Raw genomic sequence first — 16178 nt, forward strand, 5'->3', positions numbered from 1 at the left:
TTTTTGGAAGGCAGATTTTGCTGGACTGTTTTTTTTGACACCATGTCCCATTTGAAGCCCCCCTAATGCACCCCTAGAGTAGAAACTCCATAAAAGTGACCACATCTAAGAAACTACACCCCTCAAGGTATTCAAAACTGATTTTACAAACGTCGTTAACCCTTTAGGTGTTCCACAAGAATTAATGGAAAATAGAGATACAATTTCAAAATTTCACTTTTTTGGCAGATTTTCCATTTTAATAATTTTTTTACAGTTACAAAGCAAGGGTTAACAGCCAAACCAAACTCAATATTTATGGCCCTGATTCTGTAGTTTACATAAACACCCCATATGTGGTCGTAAACTACTGTACAGGCACACGGCAGGGCGCAGAAGGAAAGGAATGCCATATGGTTTTTGGAAGGCAGATTTTGCTGGACTGTTTTTTTTGACACCATGTCCCATTTGAAGCCCCCCTGATGCACCCATAGAGTAGAAACTCCAAAAAGGTGGCCCCATTTTAGAAACTACGGGATAGGGTGGCAGTATTGTTGGTATTAGTTTAGGGTACATATGATTTTTGTTGCTCTATATTACACTTTTTGGGAGGCAAGATAACAAGAAATAGCTGTTTTAGCACCGTTTTTATTTTTTGTTATTTACAAAATTCATCTGACAGTTTAGATCATGTGATATTTTTATAGACCAGGTTGTCACGAATGCGGCGATACCTAATATGTATACTTTTTTTTATTTATGTAAGTTTTACACAATGATTTCTTTTTTGAAGCAAAAAAAATCGTGTTTTAGTGTTTCCATAGTCTGAGAGCCATAATTTTTTTAGTTTTTGGGCGATTACCTTGGGTAGGGTATGATTTTTGCGGGAATAGATGACGGTTTTATTGGCACTATTTTGGGGTGCGTGTGACTTTTTGATCGCTTGCTATTACACTTTTTGTGATGTAAGGTGACAAAAAATGGTTTATTTAGCACAGTTTTTATTTTACATTTTTTACGGTGTTCATCTGAGGGGTTAGGTCATGTGATATTTTTATAGAGCCGGTCGATACGGATGTGGCGATACATAATATGTATACTTTTTTTTATTTATGTAAGTTTTACACAATGATTTCATTTTTGAAGCAAAAAAAAATAATGTTTTAGTGTTTCCATAGTCTGAGAGCCATAATTTTTTCAGCTTTTTTCGATTACCTTGGATAGGGTATGATTTTTGCGGGATGAGATGATGGTTTTATTGGCACTATTTTGAGGTGCGTGTGACTTTTTGATCGCTTGCTATTACACTTTTTGTGATGTAAGGTGACAAAAAATTGTTTATTTAGCACAGTTTTTATTAAAAATTTTTTTACGGTGTTCATCTGAGGGGTTAGGTCATGTGATATTTTTAGAGAGCCGGTCGATACGGACGCGGCGATACCAAATATGTCTACTTTCTTTTTATTTATATAAGTTTTACACAATAATATCATTTTTGAAAAGAAAAAAAAAATCATGTTTTAGTGTCTCCATATTCTGAGAGCCATCGTTTTTTCAGTTTTTGGGCGATTATCTTAGATAGGGTCTCATTTTTTGCAGGATGAGATGATGGTTTGATTGGCACTATTTTGGGGTGCATATGACTTTTTGATCGCTTGCTATTACACTTTTTGTGATGTAAGGTGACAAAAAATTGTTTATTTAGCACAGTTTTTATTTTTTATTTTTTACGGTGTTCATCTAAGGGGTTAGGTCATGTGATATTTTTATGGAGCCGGTCGATACGAATGCGGCGATACCAAATATGTATACTTTTTTTTTATTTATGTAAGTTTTACACAATAACAGTTTTTTTAAAACCCAAAAATTTATGTTTTAGTGTCTCCATATTCTGAGCCATAGTTTTTTTTTTTTTTGGGCGATTGTCTCAGGTAGGGGCTCATTTTTTTGAGGTGACGGTTAGATTGGTACTATTTTGGTGGGCAAACGCCTTTTTGATCGCTTGTGGTTGTACTTTTTGTGATGTTAGGTGACAAAAAAATGGTATATTTAGCACAGTTTTTATTTTTTACGGTGTTCATCTGAGGGGTTAGGTCATGTGATATGTTTATAGAGCCGGTCAATACGGAAGCGTCGATACCTAATATGTATACTTCCCCACCCCCCTATTTTTTACCAATTGTTTTAACTTTATTTGGGGAAAATGAAGTTTTTGTTTATTTTTACTTGAAACTTTTTATTTTTTGGCGGAAACCTTTATTTTTTCAACTTTTTTTTCTCTTTATTTTTTGTCCCACTTTAGGACTTCAACTTTTGGGGGTCTAATCCTTTACAATGCATTCCAATACTTCTGTATTGGAATGCATTGGCTGTATAAGTAATACTGTGTGTATTACTCATACAGCTTCCGGCCTGTTAGAGCCAGGGGGCTGGATCTCACAGGCTCGTCACCGGAAGGCAGCACGATGCCTTCCTTAGACATCGCGCTTCCTTCCATGCCATCGGGTTCCCCCACAGTCGTATGGGGACCCGATGGCACCGCCCGCCTCTGCCGCAACTGCAGGTAAAAGCCGCAAACCGCAGGTCTGAATTGACCTGCGGTTTGCAGCGATCGCCGATATGGGGGGGGGGTCACATGACCCCCCCGGCGTTGTGACAGGATGCCCACTGAATGATTTCAGCGGGCATCTTGTTCCTATTAACCCTCGCCGCAATCTACTTTTAAACTTAGGACGTACCGGTACGTCCTGAGTCCTTAAGGACTCGGCAAACATGGCGTACCGGTACGTCCTAAGTCCCTAAGGGGTTAAATAAAACTGCCTGATTGAACTAATCGTCTTCTGTCTTTTATTTTTATTTTATTTTAATTTTTTATATTTATTGGCTAGAGCCCCTTATTTTAAGGGTCTCCTTATGTGAACATTTAGGGATCCTATCTATGACCACCCAGACGACTGACCTACCCCGTGAGGGTGGAAGGTCTGTAATGAAGTCCATAGAGATGTAGTTCCAAGATCTCTATGGAATGGGCAAGGGAAAAAAAATAAAACATAGGACCTCTCCTGGGTGCCTTGGCCCTAGCACACACATCACACACCGATACAAAGGCAATCACATTGCATGACCAAGTAGGCCATCAATAGGCTCAGGAAACCAGATGTTTAGTGTTCACAAAACCTGGATGACCAGCCAGTACACAGCAATGAGATTCCTCCAAAATTTTAAGATGAAAGTTTGGAGGAACAAACAATTTACTGGAGGAAAAATTACTAGCAGTCAAGTCCTGACAACGTCGTGTTTTGGCGATAAGATCAGGATAAATGGTGGCAACAACATCAGAGGACAGAATGTTACCAGGTTCAGTATCAATGGTCCCAATACCAAAACTACGTGATAAGGCATCCGCCTTCATATTACAAGAGACAGGACGATAGGTGACAACAAATTTAAACCAAGTAAAGAACAAGGCCCATCGTGCTTGCCGAAGATTTAAACATTTAGCAGTATCTAAATAAGGTTTTTGTGATCCGTAAGCACTATAATTTGGTGTTCAGCCCCCTCTAAGAAGTGGCACCACTCCTCAAAGGCCCACTTGATGGCCAATAGTTTACGGTTGCCAATAACATAATTTCTCTTGGTGGAGTAAAATTTTCTGGAGAAAGATGCAAGTGGCTTCAAATTAGTTAAGGGAGGTGACCACTGAGATAGTACCGCCCCCACTCCTACCTTGGAGCTGTCCACCTCAATGATTAAATGTTTGGTGACATCTGGCTGAATGAGCACAGGTGCCTGAATGAAACTTTCTTTAAAGTGTAAAATTCACCCCATTCCTGGTTAAGTCCTTTAAAGGTTTGACAATGACAGAAATTTTTCTAATGAATTTCGCATAATAATTCGCAAAGCCAAGAACCCATTGAAAAGCCTTGAGAGAGGTAGGCCTGGCCAAAACGACAACGGCTCGCACCCAGGGCCGGTGCAAGGATTTTTGCTGCCCTAGGCAAGATTAAAATTGCCCCCCTTTTCCTTATCAGATGATCTGCCCATATCATGACATCACATACAGTATGTTCCACCCCTTTCTCAGCATTCAAATTAAAAGAACTGCTATGTTTCCCTTAGGGTTAATCAAGCTTCTTGTAGCTGTCTCCCTGACATCCGCTAGAGGTGCTTCCGCGATTCTCACTGTGAAAATTACAGTGGGAAGATGTGGAACATAGTTTTAAATGTGCATTCGCAGCTGAGAGGAGGATCGGGGAGAAGAGTTCCCAGTGCCGGCGCTGTAGAAAGGTAAGTGGCTGAAGGGGTTTTAACCCCTTCAGCCCAGTGGGAGGGGGACATGAGGGTGCCCCACTCCTAACAACTATATAGTGCCAGGAAAATGAGTTTGTTTTCCTGGCACTATAGTGCTCCTTTAACACCAGTACTGCACAGTGTCTTTTCTCTGCAGGAACAGGCTATAGACACCAGTACCACTACATTAAACTGTAGTGGTTCTGGGACTATAGTGTCCTTTTAGGCTCCATTCACATGTCCGCAATTTCGTTCTGCATTTTGCGGAACGGAATTGCGGACCCATTCATTCCTATGGGGCAGCACGATGTGCTGCCCGGACACGGAATTGCGGATCCGCACTTCCGTTCCGCAAAAAAATAGAACATGTCCTATTCTTGTCCGCAATTGTGGACAAGAACAGGCATATTCTATTAGTGCCGGCAATGTGCGGTCCGCAAAATGCTGAACGCACATTCCCGCTTTCCGTGTTTTGCTGATCTGCTGCTCCGTGTATCCGCAAAACACGTTGCGGACGTGTGAATGGAGCCTTAATGTGAGGTAAATTAGTTTCCAATGTAGTATTAATAACTAAACAATTAAATAATGAACATATTGCATTGTCTACTTACCACCAGGACAATAAGATAATCTGGTCTCTGGATGCAGTCTGGCTCTTGGTCTGGCTCTGGGGACTCCCTTGTCACTCTCTTCTCCCCCCTCCCTCCCTTGTCACTCTCTTCCCCCCCCCCTTGTCACTTTCTTCTCCCCCCCTTGTCAATCTCTTCCCCCCCTCCCTTGTCACTCTCTTCTCCCCCCCTTGTCACTTTCTTCTCCCCCCCTTGTCACTCTCTCCCCCCCTTGTCACTCTCTTCTCCCCCTGTCACTCTCTTCTCCCCCCTCCCTTATCACTCTCTTCTCCCCCCCTCCCTTATCACTCTCTTCTCCCCCTCCCTTATCACTCTCTTCTCCTCCCCTCTTCATCACTCTCTTCTCCCCCCTCCCTTGTCACTCTCTTTTCCCCCCTCCCTTGTCCCCCCTCCCTCCTTTGTCACTCTCTCCCCCCTCCCTTGTCACTCTCTTTCTCACCCCGCCCCTTGTCACTCTCTCCCCCTCCCTTGTCACTCTCATTCCCCCCCTCCCTTGTCACTCTCATTCCCCCTCCTTTGTCACTCTCACCCCCTCCATTGTCACTTTCACCCCCCCTCCCTTGTCACTCTCACCCCCCCTCCCTTGTCACTCTCATTCCCCCCTCCCTTGTCACTCTCATTCCCCCCCCACTCCCTTGTCACTCTCATTTCCTCCCCCCTCCCTTGTCACTCTCATTTCCTCCCCCCCTCCCTTGTCACTCTCATTTCCTCCCCCCCTCCCTTGTCACTCTCATTTCCTCCCCCCCTCCCTTGTCACTCTCATTCCCCCCCCACTCCCTTCTCACTCTCATTTCCTCCCCCCTGACTCCCTTGTCACTCTCATCCCCCCCTCCCTTGTCACTCTCATTCTTCCCCTCCCTTGTCACTCTCATTCCCCCCCACCTCTAGTGTAGTGTGGACGAGCTCTGTTTGGTCCACGGTACAGGAGCATTTGTTTCCTGTACCCGGCCGGACTAAAAGGAAGTGCACACTAAGTACCCGGCCGGTGCGGTGGAGGGCCCGTTGCCGTACTTTTAAAAAAAACTTGCGGCAACGCTTTTTTTTAAACCACATGGGGCCGGCGCCCCCTGCTAAATTGCGCCCTAGGCGGCTGCTCGGCCCTGCTCGCACCTTAGTGGGATCCATACAACATTTTTGAGGAGACAGGATATAACCCAGGAAGGAGACCTCTCTTACATCAAATTCACATTTGCTTAATTTTGAAAAACAATTATGGTCCCTCATTTTTTTAAGGACTTTTCTCACATGTAAAACATGAGACGACCAATCCGGGGGAAAAAAATCAAGATATAATCAGGAACTCGGAAAATATTGTTTACAAGGTTCTGAAACACAGTCGGGGCATTACACAGCTCAAAGGGCATCACCAGATTTTCAAAATGTCCTTCGGGGGTATTGAATGCAGTTTTCCATTCATCCCCCTCCCTGATTCTGAACAAATTGTAGGCACCGCTAAGGTTAATTTTGGAGAACCACTGAGCCCCAACAATTTAATTAAATAAATCAGGAATGAGAGGACATGGGTACTGGTTCTGGATAGTAATTTTATTAAGGTCCCTGTAATCAACACAAGGGCGCAGTCCACCATCTTTCTTCCCAACAAAAAAAGAGGCCAGCCTCAACAGGAGATTCAACAGACGGTTGAATGTGCCCTTTATTTAGACTATCCTAAATATAGTTTTTCATGGCCTGCCTTTTAGGTCCAGAAAGGTTGAAAATCCGTCCCTTGGGAAGTTTAGAACCAGGGACCAGTTCAATGATGCAATCATATTCCCAATGAGGAGGAAAAGCTTCAAAAAGCTTCAAAAGCCTCCTTGGATACATTCTGAAAGTCCTTAATGAACCCAGGGATAGGACCCACCTCCATTTCTAGACCTGAGAGTTGAACTGATAAGAAATGATTTGAGCACTGAGGACCCCATTTAGTTAATTCACAAGAATTCCAATCAAAGACTGGACAATGTTTTTTAAACCATCGTAAACCCAAAATAACATCAGCAGACATTATTCAGGACAAATAATAAACTTTTTTCAGAATGAATTTACCCAACCGTCATAACTAAGTCATTTGTTTGAATATATTCAATAAACCCATGGGCTAATGGAGTAGTATTGACCCCAGATACTGGAATGGGCTCCAAACCACGAGACCCAAGGCAGACACAAAATCAAAATTAATGAAATTTGCTGCATCCCCAGAATCCACAAAGGCTAAACCAGTAACTGACCTCCCTAGGGAGGACACAGTAACAGGCAACAAAACCTTGTCAATTTAATCAGGAAATACCTGTGCGTCTGAGCGACTTCCCTCATTATCACTCAGTCGCTTGAAGTTTTCCGCCTCCAGCCTAGTTGGACAGGATTGTAGTAGATGAGCAGGATTGCTACAGTAGAAGCAAAGGCCATTCCTGAAGTGGTGTTCCTTCCTTTGCTGCAAAGACATGGTACCAACTTGCATGCGCTCCTCAGACTCCACACCTACACCACATTAGACTGAGAGGCAGAAAAGAAGGGAGATAGACGAACAGAGACAGAATGTTCACATTTACGTTCCTTTAAACATTGATCTAGTCGAATAGCAAAAGACAATGCCTTGTTTAACCCCTTAGGGATGCATGACGTACCGGTACGGCATGTTTCCCGAATCCTTAAGGACCCATGACGTACCGATACGTCATCTATAGTTCCAATCACCGCCGCCCAGCAGGCGGTGATCGGAACACGGTTCCTGCTCAAATCATTGAGCAGGCACCACGGCTAAATGCACGGGGGGGGGTCCCGTGACCCCCCCATGTCGGCGATCACCGCAAACCGCAGGTCAATTCAGACCTGCGGTTTGCGGCTTTTTGTTGTGCGGGCGGCGGTAGTCGGCGGTGCCATCGGGTCCCCATGGGGCTGTGGGGGGGACCTGATGGCATGGAAGGCAGCGCGATGCCTAAGGAAGGCATCGCGCTGCCTTCCGGTGAAGAGCCTGTGAGATCCAGCCCCCTGGATCTCACAGGCCGGAAGCTGTATGAGTAATACACACAGTATCAGTCATACAGCCAATGCATTCCAATACAGAAGTATTGGAATGCATTGTAAAGGATTAGACGCCCAAAAGTGCAAGTCCCAAAGTGGGAAAAAAAATTGAGTGAAAAAAAGTTGAAAAAATAAAGTTTTCCCCCAAAAAAATTAAAAGTTTCAAGTAAAAATAAACAAAAACGTCATTTTCCCCAAATAAAGTAAAAAAAAATTGGTAAAAAATAGGGAAAAAAAAGAAAGTATACATATTAGGTATCGCCGCGTCCGTATCGACCGGCTCTATAAACATATCACATGACCTAACCCCTCAGATGAACACTGTAAAAAATACAAACTGTGCTAAATAAACCATTTTTTTGTCACCTTACATCACAAAAAGTACAACAGCAATCGATCAAAAAGGTGTTTGCCCACCAAAATAGAGACAATTACCCAAAAAATAAAAAAAACTATGGCTCAGAATATGGAGACACTAAAACATCATTTTTTTGGTTTTAAAAAAGCTGTTACTGTGTAAAACTTACATAAATTAAAAAAAGTATACATATTTGGTATCGCCGCATTAGTATCGACCGGCTCTATAAAAATATCATATGACCTAACCCCTCAGATGAACACCATAAAAAATAAAAAATAAAAACTGTGCTAAATAAACCATTTTTTGGCACCTTACATCACAAAAAGTGTAATAGCAAGCGATCAAAAAGTCACACGCCCCCCAAAATAGTGCCAATCAAACTGTCATCTCATCCCGCAAAAAATGATACCCTACCTAAGATAATCGCCCAAAAACTGAAAAAACTATGGCTCTCAGACTATGGAAACACTAAAACATGATTTTTTTTGCTTCAAAAATGAAATCATTGTGTAAAACTTACATAAATAAAAAAAAAAGTATACATATTAGGTATCGCTGCGTCCGTATCGACTGGCTCTATAAAAATATCACATGACCTAACCCCTCAGATGAACACCGTATAAAAAATGTCAAATAAAAACTGTGCTAAATAAACCATTTTTTGTCACCTTACATCACAAAAAGTGTAATAGCAAGCGATCAAAAAGTCACACGCACCCCAAAATAGTGCCAATAAAACCATCATCTCATCCCGAAAAAATGATACCCTACCCAAGGTAATCGCCCAAAAACTGAAAAAATTATGGCTCTCAGACTATGGAAACACTAAAACATGATACATGATACATGATACATAAAAATAAAAAAAGTATACATATTAGGTATCGCCGCATCAGTGACAACCTGGTCTATAAAAATATCACATGATCTAAACTGTCAGATGAATGTTGTAAATAACAAAAAATAAAAACGGTGCCAAAACAGCTATTTCTTGTTATCTTGCCTCACAAAAAGTGTAATATAGAGCAACCAAAAATCATATGTACCCTAAACTAGTACCAACAATACTGCCACCCTATCCCGTAGTTTCTAAAATGGGGCAATTTTTTTGGAGTTTCTACTCTAGGGGTGCATCAGGGGGGCTTCAAATGAGACATGATGTCAAAAAAAACAGTCCAGCAAAATCTACCTTCCAAAAACCGTATGGCATTCCTTTCCTTCTGCGCCCTGCCGTGTGCCCATACAGCTGTTTACAAACACATATGGGGTGTTTCTGTAAACTACAGAATCAGGGCAATAAATATTGACTTTTGTTTGGCTCTTAACCCTTGCTTTGTTACTGGGAAAAATGGATTAAAATGGAAAATTTGCCAAAAAATGGAAATTCTGAAATTTCATCTCCATTTGCCAATAACTCTTGTGGAACACCTAAAGGGTTAACGACGTTTGTAAAATCTGTTTTGAATACCTTGAGGGGTGTAGTTTCTTAGATGGGGTCACTTTTATGGAGTTTCTACTCCAGGGGTGCATCAGGGGGGCTTCAAATGGGACATGGTGTCCAAAAAAACAGTCCAGCAAAATCTGCCTTCCAAAAACCGTATGGCATTCCGTTCCTTCTGCGCCCTACCGTGTGCCCGTACAGTAGTTTAGGACCACATATGGGGTGTTTCTGTAAACTACAGAATCAGGGCCATAAATATTGAGTTTGGTTTGTCTGTTAACCCTTGCTTTGTAACTGGAAAAAAATTATTAAAATGGAAAATCTGCCAAAAAAGTGAAATTTTGAAATTGTATCTCTATTTTCCATTAATTCTTGTGGAACACCTAAAGGGTTAATGACGTTTGTAAAATCAGTTTGAATACCTTGAGGGGTGTAGTTTCTTAGATGGGGTCACTTTTATGGAGTTTCTACTCTAGGGGTGCATCAGGGGGGCTTCAAATGGGACATGGTGTCAAAGAAAACAGTCCAGCAAAATCTGCCTTCCAAAAACCGTATGGCATTGCTTTCCTTCTGCGCCCTGCCGTGTGCCCGTACAGTAGTTTATGACCACATATGGGGTGTTTCTGTAAACTACAGAATCAGGGCCATAAATATTGAGTTTGGTTTGGCTGTTAACCCTTGCTTTGTAACTGGAAAAAAAATAATAAAATGGAAAATCTGCCAAAAAAGTGAAATTTTTAAATTGTATCTCTATGTTCCATTAATTCTTGTGGAACACCTAAAGGGTTAACACAGTTTGTAAAATCAGTTTTGAATACCTTGAGGGGTGTAGTTTATAGAATGGGGTCATTTTTGGGTGGTTTCTATTATGTAAGCTTCGCAAAGTGACTTCAGACCTGAACTGGACCCTAAAAATTGGGTTTTTAAATATTTCTGAAAAATTTCAAGATTTGCTTCTAAACTTCTAAGCCTTGTAACATCCCCAAAAAATAAAATATCATTCCCAAAATGATCCAAACATGAAGTAGACACATGGGGAATGTAAAGTAATAACTATTTTTGGAGGTGTTACTATGTATTATAGAAGTAGAGAAATTGAAACTTGGAAATTTGCAAATTTTTCTAAATTTTTGGTAAATTTGGTATTTTTTAATGCAAAAAAATTTACTTTTTTGACCCAATTTTAGCAGTGTCATGAAGTACAATATGTGACGAAAAAACAATCTCAGAACGGCCTGGGTAAATAAAAGCGTTTTAAAGTTATCAGCACTTAAAGTGACACTGGTCAGATTTGCAAAAGTCCTTAAGGTGAAATAGGACTGAGTCCTTAAGGGGTTTAGGACCCTGGGGTTCAGTGACTAACCAGGAGGTCCTTTCAGCCAGATGCCGTACACCACCTGCGGAACTCGGAACAATACTCCTCTACTGTTCGCCTGCCTTGAAGCAAAGAGAGGAGTTGACTTTCAGCATAAGCAGCCCTGTCAGGCTCATCATATAGAAGACCGAGGACAGAGAAAAAACGGTTTACAGAATACAGTTTAGGGGAACTAGGTGGAAGCGCAAATGGTCGCTCCTGGGGGTCACCTTGCAACAACAACATAATGATACTGGCTCTGTGTGCCTTAGGAGTAGGATCTCAAATGAAAATAGAGTTTGCAACTCTCCCTAAAAGTTTAAACACCTTTATGGTCACCAGAGATGCAGTCAGGGAGCTTAATCTTAGGTTCTCCTGGTGATGGAGATGTAACAATGGGGGATTGGTCTGGTGAGACTCTTGCTGCTGGACCCTCTCTGAACCAATTGGGCAACACCCTCCATCTGACACCAATGCTGTTGTGGCATCCATAACAGAGCAGGTCACCTGGAAAAAATAGCTCCAGTGATAATGTAATATCAGTAGTAAGTCAGTAGGTAGGGACAGACACAGATAGTGAGCCCTAACTGGAACTCCACTGACTTTCCATGCCTACTTGCAGTGCAAGCTCTAAGTAGCATGCCTGCAGCTGGTCAACACTCCCTACTCTGCTAAGGTGCCAGACAAACAACACCAAGGGACAAAAACAAGACACAGATACAGAGTCGTACTCAAATGGGTCAGAACCAGGAGGACAACAAAGTGCCAAATTGAGAGACGAGTAGTCAAATAACCAAGCCAAGATCAGAACCAGATGGGAAATTCATTAACAATACGTTAGACAGAGTGGTCAAAAGGAGAATCCGAGGTCAAAACAATAGTTATCCAAAATATGCAACCAGGAACACAGCTAGTGAGTCAGATACTATCACTGGCATTGGTATAAGGCCAGGAAGGGGTTTAAATATAGCACTGAGTCCCAGGATCAGAACTTGATAGGTCATGACTCTGCACTCCATTAGTCAGAACACCAGCACACAGGAATAGATCAGCTGAGCAATCAGCCCACTACTAGTTTCCTCCAGCACACGCCCGCTGTGGGGAGAAAGAGCATTGCATCCTATTGCTAAGGACACTGTTGTGTCATAATAGGGAGTGGCTTAGCAGCGCGTCTCTCCTGGTGCATTCACGCCAAAGCTGGAGATCTCACCGCTGGAGCACAGACAGGTATGTTTGTGACACTTGGTGTTCAAGGAAAAGATGGAGAAATTGGCTCAGTAAGCATAACCCAGCTACGCACAAGTATATGTATGTTTTTAGAAGGGGTTCTCTAGGAATAATTTAAAATGGCTGCCAGCAACCTGTCCTAGGGCGTGAGCCAGACTGGTTGCCACCTTTTGCAGAGTTGTGTAGGGAATGGGGCCTCTCTACACAGTACGCTTTGGCACTTAGATATTGGGGAGTTTTCCTGTCAGGCTGCTCAGCCATGATGGTAAATCAAAGGCAGCATCATGTTATTCTCATCTATTGTAGAGCAGTGTAGTGTGTAGTGAGGCCTCTCACCCCCAAGCAGCTCTGCAAGTGGTTGTAACGAGTCCGGCTCACATTCTAGGACAGGTTGCTGGTGGCCATTTTCAATCATTCCCAGAGAACCCCTTTAAGAGGGTAAATTAATTTCTTACTTGAGGAAATTATCAGCCACCCAGACTTTTAAAGTCATCTGTCACTTTTTATGCCTTCATTTAGAAGACAGCTCAGTGCCTTCCAGATAAAGCATTAGATGTTGATTCCTTTCCCATGGACGCACAACTGTGTATTATGCCTCAGTTATTTTGACATGAGCTTTGTAAAAATATGTTTTGGAAATACAGTTAGAATGCATCTTTTAATACATGCAGCTCTAATTGTGTTTCTACCATTCAAGACTGAATATTCACTTCAAGAAACTTTTCAAGGTGATAAGTGGTTCTTGCATTTAAATATATTTTTACTAAGGAAAAATAACAGAGAGAACACAACACACAAAATAAACAGTGCATACATTTGGGAAACTGTGCAAGTTTGTCATCTATTATTTATGATCTAGAGCAAATTGGACAAACTTTGTAAAGTTTACTTTTTAACAAGCTGGAAAATGCGCTGGCTCATTTGCAAATTATGAAATGCTGAGGCATTTCCTGGACTTTTCTGAAACGCTTGTATGGGGCAAAGGACTTGACAAATTGTTACATGGTTTGTAATACAGTATTTGGAAAAAAGACCTTTGTGTAATTGTTTTGTGTAGCAAAAGGATAAAAACTATTACGCCCACATGGAGCAGATCAGAAAGGTGTGGTGCATCCAATAGGACCTTTGTAGTTCATGTAACATAATGCTGTAAGGCACAAATTGAGCGCTGTAAACTGCTGCCTGCAGAATCCCCGCTGATTCATGTGTAGATATCACAAGGAAGGTTCTGAATTTATAATTATAATGGAAATACCAACCGAAAAACAGTTTTACCAATATAGTACTAATATAGTACAATACAAAATATTTATGTATTTAATATAGTTATATAGGCAAAAGAAAGAAAGATGGCCAAAAATGGTTCACTTCCACAGAGCTTCAAATTGTTACCGTGAGTTTTCATAAAGAAAATAAAAATATATAAATGGAAACTGTAGCTAAAAAGCTATATTTTTTATATTTGTCCCATACTTGTTTGTGTCCAAATGTTATTTTTATGTGTTTAAGAACATGGTTTAGCTCCAGTATATTGTCATCCCCAGAATGAATGTCACTCCAAAAGAAGATGGACAAAAACAACTATAAACAGTGCCTAAAATGATTCAAATGTTCCTCAAAATGGTGGGAGAAATTACTTAGTATTTATATTGTAGACATACCTGAAAGAGTGAAGACCTGGGAATTAGACCAAGCTAATGACCCCCAAGAAATATAAAAATTCAATCCAATTTTGGAATATACATTTTCCAAAACAGGATCTACAGTACTAAAGAAAGTCCTGGGTATATGCCATATTAGAACGAGCAATATGTTTTCTGCATATCCACCACAAAAAACAATTAGAAGCAATCAAAAAGTCCTATATACCACAAAATGATACCAGTGAAAACTACAAGTTGTCCTGCAAAAATCAAGACCTCACACAGCTCTGTAGCAAAAAAAAATAATATATTTTTTTTTACTTTGTGTAAAAGCACTAAAACTTTACAAAAACTACATATATATTTCATATTTCTGTAGTTGTACTGACCCAGAGAGTAAAGTTATAATGTTATTTATGTCACAAAATAAATGTTGCAAAATTTACAACCCAGCGGTCTTAGGTTTGAATCCGAACAAGGACAACATCTACATGGAGTTTGTATGTTCTCCTCGTGTTTACATGGTTTTCCTCCCGGGACTCCGGTTTTCTCCCACACTTCAAAGACATACTGATAGGTAGAGATGGCCTTGCGGTTCTCCCTGTGGTCGTTTCACGTCAAACTTTGCTCGTTCATGATTCGCCGAACATGTGAACATATGGCGATATTCGCGCCCCAAATAATTTTGCATAGCGCCGAACTTTGACCCATGACACATCCATCAGGTGGGCAGGACAGCCAATTGAGGGCAGTTTGGTGGGCAGTTTCAGCACATGGACACCCCCAACCCTATAAAAGAACCCGATCTGGCAGCCATTTTACATTATGTGTTTAGCCAGTGTAGGGAGAGGTTGCATTTTGAAGCTGGGACAGTTAGGGACACCAAACGCTAGCTAATAGGGCCACAAAAGTCCTTTTAAGGACTGGTATAGGTGTTCTATCGATAGGTGTGACATAGAGAGGTGTGATATACTTCTAATATACTTTCTAAAATAGAAATTATATTATAGTGTATTTGTATTGTGCAGCAGTTGTGTGCGGTTCTGCTGCGATACCGCACCTAGATAGAGGGACAAACGCTATTGGAGTAATTAATTGCAACGGGTGTGATATACCTGTTGCCCCCCAAAAAACTGCTTGAGGGCTGCAATTTACCTTATTCCACAAAATCCTGATTGAGGGGTGATATATACCTGTTTCCGCCAAATACTGATTGAGGGATGCTATATACCAGTTTCTGCCAAATACTGATTGAGTGGTGCTATATACCTGTTTCTGCCAAATACTGATTGAGGGCTGCCATATACCGTCTTCCACAAAATACTGATTGAGGGGTGCTATTGCTATATACCATCTTCCACCAAATACTAATGGAGGGCTGCGATACACCTGTTTCCACAAAATACTGATTGAGGGGTGCCATATGCCTGTTTCTGCCAAATACTGATTGAGGGGAGTTATATACCAGTTTCCGCCAAATACTGATTGAGGGGTGCCATATACCTGCTTCCGACAAATTCTGATTGAGGGGTGCTATATACCTGTTTCCGCCAAATACTGATTGAGGGTGCCATATACCTTCTTCCACAAAATACTGATTGAGGGTGCCATATACCTTCTTCCACCAAGTACTTATTGAGGGCTGCGATACACCTGCTTCCACAAAATACTGATTGAGGGGTGCTATTGCTATATACCTTTTTCCACCAAATACTGATTGAGGGCTGAGATATACCTTCTTCCACAAATACTGCTCTTCTCTAGTGGATGCATGGAATAGCCTTCCTGCAGAAGTGGTAGCTGCAAATACAGTGGATTAGTTTAAGCATGCATGGGATAGGCATAAGGCCATCCTTCATATAAGATAGGGCCAGGGGCTATCCATAGTATTTAGTATATTGGGCAGACTAGATGGGCCAAATGGTTCTTATCTGCCGACACATTCTATGTTTCTATGTTTCTATGAGCGGGAGGTGCCATTCGATTTCACGATATTTCGCTAATATTTGATTGAATATTCGTGTTATATTCGTCAAAATCGAATATTCGTAATTATTCAATTTATCGCGAATAATATGCGATTTAATTAACGTTCCTATGACTAATTGACTATGGCTAGGCTAATATGTGTATTTTACGAATATTCTTAATATTGCTCTAACTTCGTCTTTTAGAATATTCGTAATATTCTAAAAGACAAAGTTAGAGCAATATTACGAATTTTCGGAAAATA

Source organism: Bufo bufo, chromosome 2 (genome assembly GCF_905171765.1).
Source record: "Bufo bufo chromosome 2, aBufBuf1.1, whole genome shotgun sequence".
Lineage (NCBI taxonomy): Eukaryota > Metazoa > Chordata > Amphibia > Anura > Bufonidae > Bufo > Bufo bufo.